At 43.8% G+C, this 14,682-nt stretch overlaps 1 protein-coding gene across 3 annotated transcripts in view; it reads right to left on the bottom strand.

Moving 5' to 3' along the window:
- Nucleotides 1–12,890, bottom strand: part of foxp4 (forkhead box P4) — an 88,934-nt gene extending 76,044 nt beyond the window's left edge. Inside the window, exon 1 of one of the 3 annotated variants that reach the window (XM_080461001.1) lies at nt 12,755–12,890. The gene's annotated coding sequence lies outside the window, so the exon portion shown is untranslated. Of the gene's footprint in view, nt 1–7,644; nt 7,712–12,754 lie in introns of those variants that run through there. The other 2 variants (XM_080461000.1, XM_080460999.1) reach the window with 2 other exon arrangements.
- Nucleotides 12,891–14,682: the final 1,792 nt, after the last annotated feature.

Raw genomic sequence — 14,682 nt, 5'->3', positions numbered from 1 at the left:
CCTAAAGCTCCAGACCCCCTGCCAGCGCCTTCTCTGTGCCCCCTCTTCACCTCTGTTTCAATACCTGTCCAATTAAGAGCACCCCACACACACACACACACACACACACACACACACACACACACACACACACACACACACACACACACACACACACACACACACACACACACACACACACACACACACACACACACACACACACACACACACACACACCTGCATGCACATTCACACGCGCATATGCATTTTATAGCCACCGGCAGGTGAGCAGCCCAATCTTTCCTTGATTCAAAAATCAATCAGCTTTGCTCTCATAAGACTGAATAGATGATTTAAAATCTTGAGCGTATTCACAGTTTGGACTACCTGCTTTTGAATAAGTGAGGATATGCAGAGAGACGCCAGCAGCTATTAGCTACTTTAATCTGTTGACGAAGTAAAAGAAACGCACATCTGAAGATCCATCTCAGATTTGCATGTAAAACCAGCAGAAATAATGTCATTCTGAACAACCCCCCTTTCCCTTTCCTAAATATCTATCCAATCGGGGCACTTGAAAAGCCCCATTCAGGTTGGCCCTTATAAAAGTTTCATCTTATTACACTTTCAAACTCTCATTTCATTATCCCTATAATGGCAGATGAAGAAATGAATGGTAAAATTGAGAGGTAGCCATACAAAAAAATTAAATAACCATGATAATTAGATGTAAAGATATTATAATTCCTTTAACAGGATGCATAGAAACTGCTGCTCGACAATATTTGCCCTAATTGCTAGAATTATCATATTAACCAGTTACCATTTGGGTAAGTTGATTAAAAAATTGATTATTCGTCTATTTCTTTTAGGAGTTTCTTAATCAAAATCTAACATCCTTGAAAAATTAATTTGAAGCCGTTTCTTATCAGTTAATTAAATCAGGTTGGAAGTCATTTTTTTCTGTGCGGCATGATTAGAACGGTTCTGTTCTCTTCTGTTCAGACACCATGACGTTCGAGGGGGAACTTTTCACTGTCTCATCAAACATTCACAACCACAAGAATAGGACTTCTTTGAAGGGCCTGCCGCCTTTTTTTCCCCTTCCAAACCTCTGCCTTTCTGATAAATTGTGCTATACCCAATAGATCTTTCTTTCTCGTTAACACATTCTCATTAACGGACAGAGAAAGTGAAAGGAGAGGGGAGGGGAAGAGAAAAGGAGAGGGTCGGGGTGGGGGGGGGGGTGGGTGGGGATGTGGGTGCTGAAGAACGGGAGGAAAAGAGGTGGGAATAACAGCGCGGGGGGAAAAAAAACCGGAATCAATTCAGATAGATTCAGAAAGAGAAATGAATACACTGACAATATTTCAGACACAATTATGAGAATTGAATAACATGAAGACAACACGGGCACACACATAACGTTTCCTGTGTGACAGCCTCGGGGTGGCCTGAACCGAGACTAAACAACTAATCCAGAAGCTAAAACACGACCGCCTGTTTCTGCCGGGGATCTACTACATCTCTCAGTGGCTTAGTTCAGAGGGAAGAAACTGTTAACACCAATAATAAAACTAAAATCAGCAAAACAACTGCAAGGTGGAAGAGGGTTAAAATTGATTTCACTTTATTCTGTATCGATGGAAATTTGCAGCTTTAAATATGAAGCATCAGAGGTTGACTTCACCTCGGAAAACTAGTTTTCTATTTCCGGAAGAAGACTAATTATGAAGCTCTGCCCCTGGGAGAGAAAAGCCCCTCTTGAAGGAGAGAGAGGAGGAGAAGGAGAGAGGCAGCGAGAGAGAGAGAGAGAGAGAGAGAGAGAGAGAGAGAGAGAGAGAGAGAGAGAGAGAGAGAGAGAGAGAGAGAGAGAGAGAGAGAGAGTCCATTCAGCACTGGCATCAGTAGAATATAACTTTGTCTCTCTCTACTTCAGCAGGCAGCGGAGCAGAACCGAACAGATACAGTGCGCTCCACTCATCTGTCCATCCCAGACTCCTCGGGGAGGATTGGAGATGGGAAGGTAGGAGGGATGGGTGGGTTGGGGAGGGGAAGGGGGGGGTCAAAAGGAGAATTAAAAGGAGAATCAGCGAGGATACAGAGAAGTGTAGAGTCTGTCTGATTGGATAATGAAGTGAATGATTATTAGAGCCTGGCTTGTAAAGTTACACAGAAATCTCACTTCATCAGCCAATCAAGGAGCTCCCTCATCAGCCTATCAAACTCCCACACGGGGGGGTGCTGAGGTGAAGAAGAAGCATTTTTTTTTTTCTACTTGCTCATCCATCTGCCTCTCACCATTTTTTCCCTCCTTTTTTCCTACAACACGGGACTGTCTTTGGTACAGCTGCCCTCATCTTTCTCGATGGCAGACAGAGAATTCTCAAAGCCACAATTACCGCACAGAACTATCAATTTCCCCTTCAATTAACCCAGTGGGAGGAGAGGGGACAGGGGAGAAGAAGGTAGAGAGCGGAGATCGGGATGAGAAATTCAAATTTGGGATGAAGAGGTCCGCCTCAGTTGGTTTCCTCCTCCCGCTATGCCCCCCCCACTCCTCCCGGGTGCAGTCATGTGTTTGGGCTGGGAAGGGAGAGAATTACACCTTCTCAGGATGAACTTGACCCAGCACTGGAGGTCAAACAAGTTGCTATACAGCACAGGCCCCCCTATCCTCATTACCAGCAAATAGGCCCAGCTAGGGTTGCACTAATGCCGACTGTATGTTAATAAGCAGTCGGTCACAACCACAGCGCGGATCAGGCGAAAGCTAAGGGTAAGATAGACGGAGAGCTCGAGCAGCAAGAGGGAGAATGGAGGAAAAGAGCAGGGGGAGCAGAAAGAACAGAGGGGAGGAGGGGAGGGAAAGGAGGGGGCGCGATCCAGGAGTTGTGTTTCTTAGCTCAGCGTCTGAGGGCCTGTTCCCCGTAACACTGGACAACTGTGATGGCATGCCTGCTCTCTGTGCTCTCCTCACCTCCTCTTCTTTTGCCCCCCCCCCCCCCCCCCCCCCCCCCCCCCACAACCCCCCCATCCCAGAGCAAACCCCCGGGGGAGGCTGCTCAGAAGGAACCCAGCCGTCAGCGAAGTTTCGCAGGGAAACTTTTTACAAAGCCCCCAGAAGCCGTGCGCCTGCCTGACACCACAAAGCATGCCGGGGTTTCATTGCCACTCACCCTCCCTCCTGTCCTCGTTTTTGTACTTTAGTCCTTCGTTCCTCCCTCGGTCCCCTCCCTCGTTTATGCTAACTGCTTTCCGAGGCTAATGCACTGCTCCTTACTGACCTTTAGACAATAGAAACCTGCAGAAGCAGAAGTTGCCGATTAGGGCTACAGGTTGCATACAGCAGCTCTGACCTTCAATTGGCACACGGTGGCATCTGCTAATCTAACAACTCAGTGACCACATCGCAAGCTGATAATAGAAGCTGTTGGTTTAAAAGAAAACTTCTCTCTGTTTTCGCCATTAGCTGCTAGTTGATCGACAGAACTTCAAAGAAAACTGCGATAGTTGAAATAATGAGGACAAAATATGAACTAGAAATTGAGTTTCCTTTTGTTTTCCTTTGTTGTTTTTGTCAGAGAATCGTGGTTTAACTCAGTCTGTTTATTCACTGTGAGGGACAATCTTTTTGTCCAGGGACAAGTAGGTGCGCTGACAAAACACTGCAATCACATGTTGCCACAGTCTCAACACAGTCTGAATATATTTCTGAAACACAATTCAACACTTTTTCTCCACTCTGAATAGAATTCTACGAGCAAGAAAATGCTCCGGTATTTAAGTTCACGAATCAGATTTAGCAGGAATTATGATTCCTACTTCGCTTGCATAAAAAACACCCAAACACTTGTGTGCAAAACAAGCAATTTGTTTTTGACAAACACATTAAATGGAAATATATTATATTGGAGTAATGATTTCAAATTGTTTGCGAACACAATTTTGACACACACTCACTCACAGCTGCCTTTTGGCTAATACGGAATAAATTATTCCGATTGAAACGGGGCCTGAACAGAGGTAGCAAATGTTGGAGGTAAACTGTGATGACATGCTGGATGTAATGAAGAGGCTGAGGGAACACAGAGCTTTGATAATTAGACACCAGGCACGGCGACGAGAGGAGCAGAGGACCAAAAGGGGGAGAGCATTGGAAGATGGAGGTTAAAGAAAAAGAAGAAAAAAGAAAAGAGAGGAAAAGTAGATGAACGGGAGAAAGCGCACCACAATAAGAGGTAAAGAGGGGAAAAGGGAGACAGCAAGTGTTGAGTCCTTCACACTGAGTGACTATTGGAGCTCCAACAGGGAAAAGAACGCTTTCCGACCGACCAACCACGGACCAGAAATGAAGGCAGCCCTGGCAACTGCAGGCGCACATGCTGCGTGTATGTGTGCAGCCTCATGAGTGACTTTATCCCAACACATTTGTGTGACAACTGATTCAGAGAACAGTGGTGAGAAAAAAAAAGCAGGGAATCCGAGCAGAGGGAACCGACTATTTATTGCAATCTAAAAGGCCTGATTACATATCCTTTTTTAGTTCACATACGTCTCATTAAAAGTGAACCAAAACTGTCGGTTAAACGTGGGGGGAAATGTCTGTGTTGAAACATTATGTTGTGCCTTTGTAGATATAGTGGAACAGTGAGAATGTAATGGCCGTACATTTGAATGATGTTTTTCCTCTTTTAATCCTGGATAAATTAATTTTAATTAATTTTTAAAGGGAAAATAAAGCCTTTTTAGAAAAAAAAAAAAAAAAAAAGAGTATTTGAAGGTGAAAATAAAACAAAACTATAGTAGGTAATAGTTAAAAAAATTTTTTTATGTTTTTGAAGCAAAAAAAAATCTGATAATGGTATAGTAAAAGTATCACACCTTCATTATCGGGGAAATTACCTTGGTTGAAAAGAGTGAAAAGAACTTTATTTAAAAAAATCAAAGACTTTACTTTTTTCTTCTAACAAACAACACATTTCCTTCTTTTCATCGTTGTTTTTCTTGTTTTTCATCGCCCCCCCCCCCCCCCTTCCTCTGAGCAGTTAACGCTGCTTCACAGGCCAGCGGCCCACAACGCAAACACACCCACCTACACACTCTGACTTCTTTCTCCTCAGGAACATGAGAGCTGGCTCTAATTCACAGGCTGGTAAAGCTGTGGTGGACAGCAGTCTTGATCTGGCAGGATTAGGCTACTTTTATTTCCCCGAGAGCCACGGGATGAAGCAGAGGGAGTTGGTGCGTGTGTGGGGTGGGGGCTCAAATCCTTCTACAAATGTCAGACAACGACCAGTGACCAGGGGCGGTGGAGATACCCGCTCGCACTCACACACACACCAACCGAACTCATGCACTCATAAACACCCATGAAAAATCCCAGCGTGCCACCCAGAAAACAGACTCATCACTCTCCGTCTCATCAGTCTGAGGAAGAGGAGATGTGGGGGGCAAGTAGGGAGCAAAGAAGGAGGAGGGAGTGAGGGAAGGACGGAGGGAGGGAGTAAAGCGTGGAGGGAGTGTGTGAGTGTGTGTGTGTGTGTGTGTGTGTGTGTGTGTGGGGGGGGGGGGATTACACAATTATTCAGATAACAGCTGGGAATAATCTAGTGGCAGATGTCTCTCGGTCAACAATGCCCACCACACACAGGAGTGTGTGTGTATGTGCATACACACTAACAGAGTTTCAATGACCGGCAAGCATCCACCGAGTGAAACAACGGCTGAGTCCTCAGCTCCGCAGTCATCTCAGTTTGTCTGCATGCAATAACTTTTTAAACCAGGAGGTCTTTCTATGTGAATGAAACTATCGATAAAAATAACAACAGGGAGTCTGCCTTCTCCTTAACAACAAAAATGTCTCCCGAAAAAAAGTTGGGAAAGTGACCATGTGTATTTGCTTTTGTTTTCCCTCAACAGCCGCCGGGAAAACAAAAAAAAAACGTAAAGAGTTCTGTACAAAGAGGTGAGAGCTGTGCAGTCGTCCACCGATGCGAGCAGACAAACATCTAGATCACATCAGCATCCTTTCCAGAAAGAAGCTCTACAAGTATCCCCTCCTGTCTCCCAGCTCTCAGAGCGCACTATAAAAGCCAGAGATTGGAAACCACACTGGGCAAAGCCTGTATGCTTTTTCACATTCAGAGCAGAGGAGGAGGGAGAAAATCAAGAAGAAAAGTTGAGAGAGACACTGAGCATGTCATCTATTTATCACATCGACTCTGACAGAATAGCTCTGATTATTCCTTCCAGAAGTTTGCAGAAAAGTAAACTCCCCAGCTCACAAGAATAAATCTTTACATGAGGTTGTGGAGCAGGGGAGGAAGGAAGGGGCGGCCCAGGCGAGCGCTGAGAGGGAGCTCTGTCAATCCGTCAACTCAGGCAGGCTATTGTGATTTGGTTTAACACTGGTTAACAGCTCGTCCTGTCAGGGGATGGATCATCCCACGGCGCCTCACATGCTAATAACTTAAGTAGGCATCCCATGTCCCCCGGAACTAATACCACAAATACTAATACCATAAAAGAGCAGTGCACACCAACGCTCCAGCCTCACTTTCGCCTGCATTAGCCAACATCTCGATACTTTACGGATTAGAAAACATAATGAGATGCATTTAAATGGTTATTACCTCCATCGTCCAGGATGGCAAGCGAACAAGGACGGGGGGGGGGGGAAGCACCGTACAGCTAATTTCATATCATCACATTTTAAACTGAAGTCACTGTGGTTGAAGTCATTAAAGAATCTGCATGCAAATCAAAACCTAGAAAAATATGGTAAACTATATCAGATTAATTTTGATCTGACTGGTTATGTGGTTAAAGGGAATTAAATTAAAGTAAGAGAAGCAAGGAAATGTAAATGTGAGGCCTTATTTTTTTTTTTTTTTTGGGGAGGGTATCTGAGTTTACAGACCTTGACGTGAATCCCTGAGCGCTCCTGCTCTGGTGTGAATCTCCGCATTTCATCTGAGCGTTCACTCGTACGCTCGGCAGATTTTTTTCTCCACCACAACACAACGGACAAACGAGCACTCAAGAGCTGTGTAATGCCTCCTTATAGTAAGATGGTTTTTTGGAATGTGCAAAGTGTGTGTGTGTGTGTGTGTGTGTATATCCATAACATTCAAAGTCTTGCGCTTCCCAGCTGTCACCTTCCCTTCACAGCCATCCTTTGAATACACATTAAAGCAGCGCTGGAGAAAGTTTAGACACATTGTTGTTCGGAGTGAAGCTTTCCACTGCTCCGCTCCCTCGGTTACCCACTCGATTGACGGCTGCCCTGTCAGTTTGTCGCAGCGCTTTAGAAAACACCAACGGCTCTCTGATGAAGTGCTTACAAAAGGTCATAGGGTGGAGGCGATGGAGAGGAGGGGAGCCGACTACTGAGAGAGGGAGGCAGGGGAGAAGGGAAGGGAGACTGGATGGAGTGAAGGAAAATCCATACCACAAATACAGCTGTCACTGGCAATGCAGAGTTAGCAGGGGACACAACAAGCGACGAGCGCTTTTTCATGAAGATGCTCGACTTGAGCACAACAGGCGTTCTCTCACTTTCCACACAAAATGCTGCTCAAGAAATTTTTTTCCCTTTTTTTTTTTTCTTCTTCCTTATGCTGACCATCTCAAGGGCTCTTTCTGATCCGTGCCACTGACCTCATGATCCTCTGCAACTCTTTCTCGCTGCCTCTGAAATCGAACCTGATCGCTACGACTGCCGCACTTCTCACTCTGCTCTCGGTGCCTCCAGACTCCGCAGCCGCTGCACCTCCCTTCAGCTCCTGCTCTCCGCTCCAGCATTGGCCTCAGGTGCCAAACGCACTCCGGAGAGGCTGATCTAATGCTTCCTCAGCTATAATAACCCGTGCCCATAGCCCTCACTCCGGAGTTCCCCGCACTTTAAGCAGCCTTTCACTCATATTTTCTATCTCTCCCTGCCGTCCCGTCCCCCACCCTGCCACCCGCCCAGTACATAGGAAACAGTCTCTTCCGCTCTAAGCTGTTGGGTCACTCCTTCTCACATTCATCAGCTGTTAATGGGCCGGTGCTCTGTCGAGCTGTAGACACATCTCCTCTGAACCAGCCCTCATCCCGGCCACCACACAGACAAATAGGAAAAACTTGGAGGGAAATGCCTCGCCTTCTATTATTGCCCACGGAAAACAAAATGTTTGTCTTATCAATTAGACGGAGAGACTGATGTCACTGTGTAAGTAATGACAGCTCTTCCAAAAACCCCCCCAAAAAATGCAAAAGAAATAAGCAGCCACATACATTATTATGTCTTTCTTTCGCTCACAGGTGGTCAATCTTCTCAAAGTCTGCCAAAGGCATATTCCCGCTATTCCTCCCTCTGCTTGCCCCGCAGCCTCACCATACGACACCTCCGCCTCACCAACCGTGACAAAATACATCTCATCTTTGAAAAATGTGTGGGATTCATTACACACACACACACAGACAGACAGACAGTCACACACTTTTCATGCAAGCATTCAGCCCCCAACTTCTGCTAAATAACAGGTTCAATTAGAACCACATGTATAATCAGGCCTCAGTTTAAAGCAATGTGGCGGCAGTTTCACTGAGCTGTCAATCTCTTCAAAACACAACCAGAGCCGTCGATATACAGTAACAGCATATTTCAGCAAATACATTTCATTAACATTTTGTGTGAGACGTAATAAGCAGCAATTGCTATCAGATTAGTGATGATATATTTCAATTTACGCTTTTTTGTATGTAAGGAAAAAAATAAAGGACCTATAGAATTTAATGAAATTATACCACCCAGTAAAAGAGACTTTGTTTAATTCAAACAAATAATTACACAGTTGACAGTATCGGAAGAAAATCTACCGCTTCCACACACACGTTCAGCTAAGATGTGTGCAGCGCTGCAAAAATCAGTTTTTAAAAAAAAAGCATGCTTTCTCTTACTGAACTGACTTTTTTTTATTTTTTAGCTTTTTCTCAAATCCCATCTAAAAGGTATTGGAAATTTAACCATTTCAGGTTTTAAGCAGGTAATGCACTAAGTGCTGCAATAGAAATGAATATACGAGTATCTATCACCGGGTCAAACCCTACATGTATAGCAGTGTCATATACGGGTGCTCTTCAACATCACTTTGGAGCCAAAAGCCCACTCAGACTTGTGGGTTTGGGATAGCAGGAGGGTTTTAATGAAGTGAGCGCAAGAGATGTGGAAACGGACAGGAAAGCCATCAATGCTACCGACGCACAGGACATTTAAAACTTCAAATACTGTCCATTTTCACTCAAGCAGGACAGGTGAATTGAGAAAAAAGCCCTCTCAGATACACACACTCAGATATTACATACATTCACACGTGCTCGTGCTGCTGGTAAGGACTCTCTGAGTGAGTTTATGGACTAACACAATCATGTTTCTGGCTTTTAATCCCCCTGAAGGGGTTTTAAAGCACATGAGATTCATCGCCATTATTGTCCGTCTCTAGACGGTCTCATGCGTGGCTCCAGTCACACCGTGGCTCGCCAGCATTCACAGGACCCTGGTTGAAAATCATCGTTTAAGTACTATGTCAGGAAGCATAACAGAAACAATTGTCTAGTCGGAGGAGAGAGTCTGAAACTGATTTAAATCAGCAGTTCCGCAAACAATGAAACAAAACAGGACATGGTAAAGACACAGCTGGTGAGGGGTGGAAAAAGAAAAGAGGAAAAGTGTTGAAGCAAGTCCGATGAAAAAAGGTGGCAGAGCCGAGGCAAACACAGACACGGACACACAATAGCCGACAGAGAGCAGAGAGAGTCAATCAGTCTCTGACACCTCTGGCTTCCTGCACATGTACGCTCATTTTCCCCCCTAAATAACTACTTCTGCCTCTCAAATACTCTTTTGTTTCATTGTGTCTTATTACATTTTCATGAAAAGCCTGTCACAGATGTGATAACCTGTCACCGAGCAAAGCACCACGGAGAAATGATTTCTGTAAATGACTTTACAGAGATTTTAACGATTTTATACGTTGATAAATGCTGCCATGTTTTAACAAAGCCAGTGACGTTTTAATCTTGAGTTCCAATTGCAAGCTTCTTCCTAAAAATCTTTTTTCTCCACAAAGCAAATTCAAATTTACATACAATTAATTTGTAAAGTACTTGTTCGTCATAAATTATTCTTAAACTGGGACATTTTAGCTGCTACATCATCACTTTCCTCCAAACAAATATTATTTTCAAAAGAACTAATTAATTTATATCTAACCTATTTTAGATAATAGATTTATCCTATTTATTGACAAATAAGGCAGCTATTACCATTCAGCATCATTGGAGGTAACTATTTATAACTTGAAAATAAACCTGACAGACACTTAAAATATAATCAGCTTCTCTCTCTTTTTTTTTTTTTTAATTGCTAAAACGAACAAATCAACAGAAATGTAGTTGGTGGTGATTTGAACAAACTCCATGATGAGGCAGTGAGAAGGCCACCACACTTTTAAAACTTTATTGTTCCCTTTCAGTGAAGGTAACAACTTGTATACGACCTGAAGGTGAGACTAACTTTTTTTTTTTTTTTTTCCCCTCCTCCGTCTTAATTTATACTCGGGCAAATACTTTATAATAAGGGCTAGGAGCAACCACAAAATACCTGCTTTCCTGTCTGACACCAGAAGTGTGACAAGGTCATAAAACGTGATTAAGAGCTTTTTCATTCCCGCTGGATCTTCTATTAAAGTGCAATTAAAAGTGTGTCATCACGTCGCGGAAATGCCACCACAGAGGACAGGAGGGAGACACAACAGCAGAGAGGGAGAGAGAGGGGGGGGTGGGGGGTCGGGGGGGGAGAGGGGACACAGTAAATAAAATTAATTATGCCAAATGCCCCGGCGCCCATCAATCACAGGGCAATAATGCCCGTGTCAGGGTGCGCGCGGCCTGTATGCTTTTCTCTCAGTGACAGACAACTAACAGCAATTAATTGTCATTTCATTTCTACCTGTTTTTTGGGGAGTGGGGTGGGGGGTGGTGGTGGGGGTGGAGGGTCTACAGCTTTCAATCATACGGGGACTGAGACCATCTGACATGCGGCAATGTTCTGGCTGATATCTGATATTTGATTATGGGAATTTAATTCCAGTGTGGAAAAAGAGAAACGGACAGCAGCCTTTCACTTTTTTTTTTTTTTTTTTTTGGGGAACAAGGAACAAAAGTTGTCTTTACGCAGAAATGCACAAAGAAGTGTACAACTGGTTATCTCATTACTATATACTTAAAATATCTATAAATATAGGATATGTTTATAGTTTGGGTAATTTTTTTTCCTGAAGGAGCGGATATATTTTTCCCTGTGGTGAAGGCCTACTTTCATCCGGTTTATGACTAAAAATTGGGGGAAAACATAAGTCAGACAGAGGTTTTCCCTGCAGCCTCCTCTATTTCTAATTTTATAATATCGGCTTCAACCAGGCATAACTGTAAGATTACGTTTTGTGTGTGTTTTTGTTAAACGTGTATTTGTCACACGATTGGTCTATTTTACGCATTATTTAAGAATAAAAGGACAATTACGCATGGACGTTATGGCGCACTTGGGACATTTGATCCGTTGAAAATTCACGTCAAAAAAAAAAACTGCAGCTTAAGTTTTACTCTTCCGGTGTGACTTTCCCTTCTGCGTTCAGGTGTTAAAAAACATCCGTGTGTATGACCCCCTCTTTTTAAAAAAAAAAAAAAAAGAAAAAGAAAAAGTAATCCAGTAAAATATGCAGCAGGCACATCAATCCTCAGTGAGATCACACAGAGCGGCTCCGATTTCTAAAGTCAAAACCGTTTGAAAAGAAAGTATTGTCCGCAGACCTTTTGACATGTCAACAAGAAAGCGTTTTTTTTTTTTTTTTTAATATATCCTCCTTAAGACAAGAGATCTATCATCCTCAGTCAGGGTGGGAGACGCTCTCATAATTTCAAACGTTACAGTTTAATTGTAGAAAACTAAATTTCCACGGTGACATATGAAACTATTCGGCGGCTGTGCGTTAAAACAGGTACTAAGGCTGTGAAGCGACGCGCTGCGCGGAGGTTTGTGTGATTTTATCGCCACATAACACACGTCGCTGAGTCTGTTCTCCGTTTCCTTGAACAAGTGTGAGGCATGGTGAAAGTTTTGTCCCGTTCGAATTCACTCCCGACGTCTTAGTCCTATAACAAGACGGGGGGGAAACTTTTTGTCGTCTCCTGAACGAAGACCGAAGCATTTTTCTGGGGACTGAAGCCCTCAATGCAACCGACGGAGCTTTAATTCATAATACAGCTTCAAATAAATCGCAATATTACCTTTAAAAGCAATCATTTAAAAACAATTGGCTATAGTTACGTTTGAACACGTGTGTGGGTGGTGGAGGGGGGGGGGGGGGGGGTCCTAACAAAAACGACAATTTCTTGCTGTTGGACGACTTGAAAAAGGTGAAAACAACAGATTTGAATCGGGTTTTGAAAAGCGTGAAAAAAGTTTGAACGCATGGTCAAAGTTCGAATGAACCGCGAACGGAGGGAAGTCCGCTGGAGCAAAATGTGAAACGGAATAATACTTTTAATGCCCAATTATAATATCAGGCTTGACTGGAACGAGTTTCACCAACAATGTGCTATGAAGTTTAGTTTTTAGGAGTAAATGTGTGTGTGTGAGAGAGAGGTAAGTTCGATGGAAGCACGTAGACGGGGAAATAGTGAGAGAGATGAAAAGGGGAAAGCAAAGTGTAGATAATGCATCAACCTGTTCTCTTGGTCTCTGAAGAAGTCAACTTTCACGCCAGTGGTTGGACCATGTGGACAGTCCGCTTCTGCTCCTCAAACCCCCGGCGCGTCCACTCTCTCACGGCGACAAAGGGGACACAAACCGACGGGACGATAAAAAAAAAAAAAAAAAAAAAAAAAAAAAAAAGAAAGAAAGAAAGAAAGAAACAGAGGAGAGAGAGACAGAGAGATCTAGGATCTAAGACCGCAGGACCATTACTTTAAGCGACAAAGCGTGCTCGTTAGTCCTTTCCTTTCCCCCTTTTGTGTGCGTCCTCTCTCCTCGGAGTGGCCCCTCTGGAGTGAAGTCAGAACAATACAGCCGCTAAAACTCTGGCACCGTGCGCAAGTTGCCACGGAGAAGCCAGCGCAGCCTCTCGTTTTTGTTTTAGTTGCTTCTGCTTCCCCCGCTATCTCTTCGAGCGGCTCATTCAGCGCGCAGAATCTCTCCGCCGGTCTTCACTTTTTGGCATCCCGTCTGTTGCTTTGCTCGTTCGCTGGAAATCAGGGTTGGATCACTCGGGCTGTGAATGTGTGTACGAGTGTGTGTGTGTGTGTGTGTGTGTGTGTGTGTGCGTCTGTTCGTGTGTGTGTGTGTGTGAGAGAGAGTTGCAGGGGGACAGTTTGCTGCGCTACCGTAATGCATCTAAAGCAGGTGCGCGTTATCGCTGCTGCCCTCCGCGTAAAGCCCTGGCGCACAATGAAACAGCAGCCAGTGAGGGGCATCTCTCTGTGTCGCTCTCCCACTCCCCGTGTGTGTGTGTGTGTGTGTGTGTGTGTGTGTGTGTGTGTGTGTGTGTGTGTGTGTGTGTGTGTGTGCGTGCGTGCGCGGGGAAGCCACTGATCTTTTGACCTCTCCTTTGCATCCTGGCTCAGTTGCGCTATTGTGGAGACTGAGAGGAACAGATGTTATAGCCTGCACAAAGTTTGAGCTCAGAAACCGCCAGAAACAAAGCAGATCAGTCAAACAGAAGTCCTCTACTATTCACAAACCTCCATTTTCCTCACTTCTGTAATTTATTGATGGCTGCAAACTCACGTGTACACACTTATATGCCAATAATGGGTTTTAAAAAAAAACCATGACATTCAAGACTAGCATGGCAACATTCTATGAAAGTCTTGTTTTTTTTCCTCTTTAAAGACATTTTAGTTGCTAGTATTTATTCAACTGTTACTTAGGGTAGATTTCTCATGTATTCTGAAAAATAAAAAAAAGCAAGTGTGTTCACTCTTGTTACACTATACCTTCCAAATAGACAGTTATATTGTGATTAGATAAATTTTACAGCCTGCCTACATCACTGTGTCCTTTTATGTATTTTGGAAGCTTGACAACTCCTTTTGCAGAGTTATTACCACTCCCCCCCTTTGCCACCACATTCATTTACTAATTGACAGCATAATCAGTGTTGAGATTACTGTCTCTGATGAAATTTGGAAATTACATCATACCTGTCGCTGCAAAAAAAAAAAAAAAAAAAAATGGAGGAAAAAAGAATTAGAGAAAAAAAGTGCCATAACTCAAAGGAAGATCCTGGTATAATTTTGCTTTGACCATTAAATGAGATTCTGCCCTCCTGCCTTTCCTCTATCTAAGCTTTTACCTTTGGAAAATGATGGCAGTCCATCACAGCGCCACCCAACAATGGGCCACGACTGCAGTAAATCACAACACATTCATTAGTACGATCAATACCACTAAAAAAATATGCGTGTCTGCGTGTGTTTGGGTGTGTGTTTGCATGGGTAAGCCCATATGAGCGCCCATATATTCTTTTACGTATTCGCCTCTCCTCTGAGCCCAGCAAGTGTTTTTTTTTTGGTTTTTTTGCCAGGAACACTTTGTCATACGTCTCCACTAAATCTCTCAGGAATTGACGAGTGCTAATGTGAGCAACTGGATGG

This window comes from Lipophrys pholis (genome assembly GCF_963383615.2).
Source record: "Lipophrys pholis genome assembly, chromosome: 4".
Lineage (NCBI taxonomy): Eukaryota > Metazoa > Chordata > Actinopteri > Blenniiformes > Blenniidae > Lipophrys > Lipophrys pholis.
Note: the sequence above shows the minus strand (reverse complement) of the source record. Positions and strands in the feature narration are given on the sequence as shown.